Below are 8,286 nucleotides of genomic sequence, written 5' to 3'. Positions count from 1 at the left end.
GAGATAAGGGAAATCATAGTGGTGAGCATTGTGGTGATAGTTTTTATTTATTGTGTGGCTGCGTTAAAAAATTATCATGCAAATAACGATTAAAATATTTTCATAAGTTTATTGTGTGGCTGTATTATGTTTATTTTATGTAAATAATAATTAAAATGTTTTCACAAGAAACCTTAATGTATGTGAACTTGATTTGTAAGAGTACTTTGGGGTTGGACCTTGCTTGCGTTTCTTGGGTCCGATTTCAAAGCCCCCAAACCCTTTCAGCGGTGAGGGTGGATGCAGCGATGTCCTCTGCTGGCGTCAGGTCATGTGTAGGCAGATCCACCTCCCGTTACACGGCGTGCCCGATTTATGCTGGCAAGCTTGGGATTTACAAGAACTGTCTCCTCGGCTGTGAACCGCTCCTGGCGTGCGCCTGGTAAATTCGTCATAATAATAGCAACCCGCCATGGAACTTGCGCCCTTGCGTTTAAAGGGAATGTTGGATAGCGTTCTGATTGGTTTATTTGACGTTACGCCCAAACCACACCTATGAATAATGAACCTACTTCAGACCAACCCCTTATTGATTTGCGCCCGGCGCATGAGTTATTTCTCATGCCGGGAAAATAGCAACAGCGCCCAAGATCCGCCCACAAAGTCACTTGCGCGTTGCGCTTCGCACTTGCGTTTCAGATCGTTAAAATAGGGCCCATTATCTCAATAACATATTAAAATAATGCAGCATTATCTGTAACGATTCCTTTAAAATAATTGGCTTTTTGAAAAGACCCATCATTAAATTTTCGTGTTTATGAGGATACTTGCAAAGAGGGGAAGTTTGACGCATATGTATATTTAAGGTGTATTTGCGCTTCTTTCACACATAAACAATGTGCGCATTTAGCACTGTTGTTTGTGTGTCGATGGCTTAGAACGGGGGTCTTTAACTACTCTTCTTCGAGGACCAGGTTTTAAAAATTTAAATATGATGCGGGCCAAACTTTTAATTTTTACCTTTTATATATTTTTTACATTTACCTATTATATATATATATATATATATATATATATATATATATTATAATTATATATGTTACAACTTATGATGTTTTAGTTACTTTTATTATAGGTCATATATTAAAGCTGCGGTCGGCAACTTATTTGATCATATTTTTTGATCATATTCACTGAAACCAACACTATGCTCCGATAGAACAACATAAATTAGACTGTTTAAGAAAAAAACCCGCGCTTCTAGCTCCACCTGGAGCCTGTTATTTGTTTTGCAAAAATCCACCGCTCCCGGTTCATTTGGTCCAATCAGCGCAGGCTGGTTCATTTGGTCCAATCAGCGCAGGCTGGTTCATTTGGTCCAATCAGCGCAGGGCTGTGTAAAATCTGCCTGTCAATCACAGTACCTGCACGCGCCACAGAACCCCTCCCACTCGCGCGCGTTACAATATCACGTGCATCCGCCTGAATTCATAGGTGTTTTGGTTTGAACAGCGTGATGGCGGAGAGAACTTTCAGTAACAAACTTCCAATTTCTCGGTTAACAACTAGAACTAGGAAAACAACCAATGAAAAGAAGGAAACAAAGATAGAAAGCGACTGTGACCGTAATAAAACTAGGATCAATATCGGACCGGCATTTGAAAGGAATCTACGAGATTTCAAGCTGGATGCAGAGCTCGCCACATTTCTTCTCAACAGGTAATTGTGCTTTATCAACCATTGATTGTATTTTGGAGTGTTATGTAAGAAATCGAAGTATTCTTGCTAAGTATGCGTTCACAATAATACTTTTGCACACGCGCTGACGAGAACGAGCTCTGAGGGAGGTTGCTCGAAGGTAGTGGGGGAGGGACATGAAATTGTAAACATTTGGAAACTGCTCAATCCTCCAGAGTTGCCGACGGCAGCTTTAAGAAAACATGCATTTAAAAAAATTATAATTAACACATCTTGAATACAGTATTTTGCATATTAATTACTGAAAATGTTTTATTATTTTTTAATATTTTAAAAACAATTGCAAATTAACATTTGCAAGAGACAAATGTTAATAGTTCAACTATGAACATTGCACAAATAAACTACAAGTGTAAATAATCAACACATGTATTTTTGTATAGCACTAACTGTGATGCAGAGCTCTTAAACTGCTTTTGTTTATAACTGTTTAACTTTCACATTGTTACATTTTAAGTATTCACAACATATAGTCAGTCTTCTCCTTATGACTAAAATTGCACTTCCAGTTTTTTAAATATATATTTTATATAATATTTGCAATTTCTGAATTTGTTCATTAAAATGGTTCAGATCTATATTTTATAATTTAAACCAATGGGAAATAAACACCTTGCCCTTAACAATATTTCTACGTCTAAGAAAACCTGGCACAAAAAGTATATTTTATTTGTTGAGAAGTCCATTAATTGTACTTTTAGTCCATTTTCTGTTTTTTTGTGTGAAGCTTAGAGGAATGTTAAATTTTATCATTTTTAAACTGTTACAAACATTATTTCCGAATGTTTTGCTGCAGAAAACACCATTCACTTAATAATAAAAATAATAAAATAATAATAAAAAATAATCTTCTTCTTCTTTGAATAATGTGGTACTCACTGTAAAAAATCTTCTGAATTTGTGAATAAAGTTAGCATTATCTAAGTGTGTTTTACAAACAAATACTATTTTGTCTTTCTACTTCAAAATGTCACGTTTATTTCAATGACTTACTTGCAGTTTCTTTTTTATTATTTGTGGTCAAATACATTCATAAATTTAACTGGAATTGCTTGACTAATATTAACTTTGTGCTTTGTCATCGAAATCAATTGGTGGAAAAAAAAAACAACAAACGCAAGTAAAATGTACTTACTAACTCAGATAATAGATGCACATGCCCAGTTAACATAAAAAAGTTCTAAGAATGTTCATTGAAAGTTCCCAATGTTCTGTTCTGCCAACATAAAAGTTTTTTTTTTTTAAGTTTTAAGAACATTTCTGGGTTGTCTGAACGTTAGAGGAATGTTACATTCTACCATTTTCAAACATTATGACAATGTCACATTTTAATGTTGACACAATGTTTAAAACAACTGTTTTCTAAATTAACTTTTGCTTGTCATGTAAATAAAAACATGTTTTTAAATATTATTTCTGAATGTTTGGTAAAAATATTGCTGTAGAAAATATTTTGTTTCATTTAAAGTCCCAACTATTGTGATCAGTGTTTGTTTTAGTTGGACTCTTGCGTTTTTGTGTGGTGGTTTTCACTGCTTGCATTAACTTTGTATAAAGCACATTTGCTATAGTAATGTTAAGTAAGTGCAATTCTGTGGAGTTTGGTGCATAATAGTAATGATCATCATCTAATTAATTAATTTACTCACTCATCAAAAGTTTTTTGGTCAAAATGAGATCCAGCACTCTCACAGCAGTTTGTAAAAAAATATTTTGTCACCATTGTTGAGATTCATACGATGCACAGATGTTTGTGCATCCCAAATACATTACTTAAAAAATCCCATAAACATTACTTAGAAAATTAGTTAAAACTGCTGGTAATTGTGTTTAGCCTTTGCTTGGCAATTCTTTTAGATTTATTAGCATAAACCTCCTATTGTTTCCTAGCTTTTTTCAAGTAAATCCTACTCCAATTTTTTTCAGTGTAGTACTTTGTATTTCTTGAGTATGAATGAATAAAAAACATTTAATTAATTACATTCCATTCATTTTAATTACAGATTTACATTTAATGAACATTCTTCAAAAAGAAAAATATACTTTGTGTCAGGTTTTTATACAAGTAGAAAATATTGTTAAGGCCAAGTTGTAGATGTTGCTTCAACACTGCAAAAAAATACTTTCTTACTTAGTATTTCTGTCTAGTTATTAGTAGAAATATCTTAAAATTCTTAAATTAAGATGCTTTTACTTGATGAGCAAAATGACCCAAGAAAATATGTCTTGTTTTTGACAAAAAATATACATTTTAAGTGAATTTGTGCTTAGAACAAGCAAAATTATATGCCAATGGGGTGAGAAAAAAAATCTAAAAATAATTTTTCTATTTTTTCCTTAACACTTAATTTTAGCTAAATTTTCTCACCCCATTGACAGATAATTTTCCTTGTTTTATTATCTTAGGTCATTTTGCTCATCAAGAAAATCCATCTTGATTTCAACTGAAAACAAGACAAAAATACTAAGTAAGAAGGTAATTTTTTGCAGTGAATACAGTACATTAGACCATAATAAGATATCATTAAAACACAGTTTGAAGCAATATACAGAATTAAACAAAGAATTAAACATCAAAGAGCTGTAAGGCAAATAACTGTAAATGATTTGACACAGCGACACCTCTTGATCAAATCCATTTGTGTTTTATTAAGTTTAGTTTTACTCATAACAGTAAGAGTCGACTCTAACAATAATAAATGTGCATAAAACAAGAAGTCTTTCAGAATGCAGCACAATATCTTACAGCAACTATAAGCAAAGGTGAGGTGTAAGATTCATGGAGGATGTTAAGCATCGAGCAGGTGCTTTCAGCAGGTAAGATCACCTGTGTGGTTTAACTGGAACACAACTGACAGCTTTCAGGCATTGAGTTTAGTTTTGGAAAAGTGATGCTTTGGTTTCATAGCTATTGTGCAGCAACCTGAAATGAGTGAAACGCTGACCTCAGTGCTGGAGGATTTGACAGGTACATTCATTTAGTTTTTTTCCTCTGTGCTTTGTGTCCTTTCCCTGCTGAAGGCACAAAGCAACTCTTTCATGTGTGTGCTGTGAGTTATGTGGACGTCTTTTCTTAACATCTCGAGCTGATTTTATAATCCTATTGTTTTCACTGCTGCTATACTCGGATCAGTCAATGTATTGAGATATTTACTGTTTATAACTTGATATACACTACGCTGTGACAATGATAGTTACGATACTGTGAGAAATGAACTTAGCTACTTATCTATGATGAAAATTACGATTTTTCTTCTTCATGCAGTTACTTCTGTCCATCATATGACAAATACTGTGTTTTTGAAGATAAACCAAAGTCGATTTCTCACAGTGGAAACTATGTAGAGACATACGTTGTGTACGGTCAATTCTGATGAATCTCATTGTGCAGTCAACACTGAGCTTTATTATCTGTACTGTGATTGGCCGAAAATTATAATAAAACAGCTGCGTGCCATTTCTGCAAGCGTTATTTGTTAGCTGGACTATTACTCTAATTCTTAAATTATCCTAAGAAAATGTTCTCATAGTTATACAATCTTTTATTATTCAAAATAAGATCTCAATATTATACATGTTCATTTTCTTTTCTTTATATTGACTATGTACAAGAAGTGCAAAAAGTCAACCTTCGTCCCTTAAGTTATGGCTCTCTCTCTCTCTCTTTCATTTACATCCAGAGGACAAACCCATCTGTTTTTATAGATTTAAATATTCAGAAATGTTGCTGCTCTTGTTTGGCCTGATATTGAGGGATGTTTTTTTACTTTTTCTGTCTTTTCTTTTTTAAATATCACAACACGATTTAAAATTCTGAAATGATACAGTAGAAAATAACTTCCTTTAGTACAATTCTTATTTCTTACGTTACGTTTTTCTTTCTCTCTTTTCACTCATTTTTTTTAAGACAACATGAAAGAAAACATTTTGTTCAACAAATTCAAAACCTTAAATCTGAAATTTCAAACAGTCTACTATGAAATATAACATGAAGGATTAAGTATACAACACTACTAACTAAACATGAACTTAACATGATGTAAAAGAAGTGACGGTAAGAAGAAATATTTCATTTCCTACAGTCTAAAACAGCTCGATGACAACATTGTCAAATACAAAAAATGAATTTCACAACTTTATATGCAAACAATAACACAATAAATTTCTAAAAAAAAAGATTTGAAATAAAAGAGTGAACGTTAAGTGTAACATGATTAATAAAGTCAATAAAATATAAGATGTCATTTTGGGTTTGTGATTGAATGTCTGTGTGGGTTCAAACACTGAAATATAAGGCTTTAGTGAGAAAACTGCAATGCTGTGCATCTTTATGAATCTGTGCACCTAAAACCAAACCTGTAATCCAGACTCAAGTGATCTTGAATTAGCAGTCAGCCGAGCTGAAAAACTTTTTTGTCTGGTTGTGAACACATCTGTGAACATTAATGTGAATGATCTGTCTCCTGGTTTACTGGATCTGCCTTTGGCCAGCGTACACAAGCAGCTTTGTATGTAAAATCAGGCTATACAAATGATTCACCTTTCATAATCACATACCCATTAAAAACGCATTTAAATAAAATAAAAACTTTGGCACAACTTAATAGTAAAAACGTCTCATTTTATACTCTGTTATACAGCCACTAAATGACGTTGTCTTAGATTAAGTCCAAAAAGTAACAAATCAAAATCAACAAACATGAGAACTGAAGATAAACCCTGACCCATCGCTAACCTCGTCTTTTCATGTACCTACACAAGCTCACAATCTCAAACAAGCAGCGCTTTCTCCAGCATCAGTTTTAGAGTCCTCACGCTCGATCGTGAAGACTTGAGCGCTGTCGCTCCATTTCAAGCCTAAGCGGGATGTCGAGTCTACCTCGACCTCCTAAAGACACTCGGTGACTATCGATTCGATTTCTCCGTTTCACATTCTGTCTATCAAGGCAATTGAAAGAAACAGGGCATTAGGAACAAGGCGACCCTGTTCTCGTAGGAGTCAAAAAAGGCTTCAGAGTTCTGCAAGGCCTAACGGATGATCAACAAACTAAATCCAAATGGCATGTTTCATAAAAAACCCACACACGTCGTGAAATTATGTATAAAAACAAGCGCTGTAAAAAACATGAATCTCTAGTAAACATAATAACACTGTTGATATAACACTCTAGGTTTGGCGTATGGTATTCAGATCGTGGTTATCGCCAGAATGTGCTTTTGAAAAGTTTTAGGTGATCGGTTTCTACCCTAGACATTCATCCGTCATGTCCGATCCTGACTCTGTGTTTACAATCTAGTTTGACTAGAAGCCAGAAGATGAGATCGAGATAACATACATTGAGATATTTCAATGGATGATTTGTGCCATATTCATAATTATTTTACTATCTTTGTAAACCTTCAGATAAATTTGGCAGAAAACAAATCATAAATCACAAAAAAATTAAAAAAATCTCTTGGTCTACAAACATGCCAAAACTGTGTTGGGTCAGACGTGATAAAAAAAACAACTTTTTCTAATAATTCTCCAGTTGAGAGTAAAAGTTTTAAATCATCTAACATATTGATGTATTGTAGTTAATCTGAGTTGTACACATCACACAGAGCGACACAGTTTCACCCTGTGTTGTTAAAGTCTACAATCAACCTCAAATATGACCAAATTGTAATCTTCAAAGCTGAACTTGTCCGGGGTGTTAATATTTTGAATTTTGGCTGGTTGACATTTGACAGGAACAGCACATTCCCTTGATCTGGAAAATAAATAGAAAACACTTTTAGAAAACATCAGTGTAACCAAATAACACAGTGTCCAAATAACACAATTACACAGTGTAATTGGTTCTTTTAGCTGGAAGGTGGGACTTCTGTCACCAGAGTGGCCATATTGAACGTTGCTTAGTCCTCTACTCATAGCTCTTGTTATATCCAATATCTTTGCTTCAAGCAATTTATTCCCTACATTTAAGCCTCCTAGATGGTTTGTTGACTAAAATATACTGTAATGCATTATTTTATATAAGTATCTTATAACTATTTGTCTGTGTGAGCATTTACACAAACATCGAAATAAATGTCTTAATATATATCTCTATTTTTTTATCAAACCCATTTTTTGCCTCCAGGACACTTGAAATATGGAGTTAAATTTACAGCAGGGAAAATAAGTATTTGACACATCAGCATTTTTATCAGTAAGGGGGTGTCTAAGTGGGCACAAAATTTCCACCAAATGTAGCCATCAAGCCAAATATTAAACTCATACAAAGAAATCACAACATTTAAGTATACAAGTTGAGTCATAATAAATAAAGTGAAATGACACAGGGAAAAAGTATTGAACACATGAAGAGAACAAGGTGCAAAATGGCATAGAAAGCCAGATCATCACCTGAAATCTGTCAGTATTGAGAGAGAAACCCTGCCCTGATTAATATCAACTGCTTTAGTCCTAATTGATGGCCTAAATAGGCTTCTCATTACCCATGAGGCACACAGAAAGACTTCATGATGGGTAAAAGCAAAGAACTCTCTCAAGATCTTCGTAAT

At 33.8% G+C, this 8,286-nt stretch overlaps 1 protein-coding gene across 21 annotated transcripts in view; it reads right to left on the bottom strand.

Annotated features, from left to right (window-relative positions):
* Positions 1-4,366: 4,366 nt before the first annotated feature.
* Positions 4,367-8,286, bottom strand: part of mbnl1 (muscleblind-like splicing regulator 1) — a 74,302-nt gene continuing 70,382 nt past the window's right edge. For all 21 annotated transcript variants that reach the window (XM_073814905.1, XM_073814902.1, XM_073814901.1 and 18 more), the window contains one exon: positions 4,367-7,490. The gene's annotated coding sequence lies outside the window, so the exon portion shown is untranslated. The remainder of the gene's footprint in view (positions 7,491-8,286) is intronic.

Source organism: Paramisgurnus dabryanus, chromosome 6 (assembly GCF_030506205.2).
Source record: "Paramisgurnus dabryanus chromosome 6, PD_genome_1.1, whole genome shotgun sequence".
Lineage (NCBI taxonomy): Eukaryota > Metazoa > Chordata > Actinopteri > Cypriniformes > Cobitidae > Paramisgurnus > Paramisgurnus dabryanus.
The sequence above is the reverse complement of the archived record's forward strand: the minus strand, read 5'-3'. Positions and strand labels throughout refer to the sequence as shown.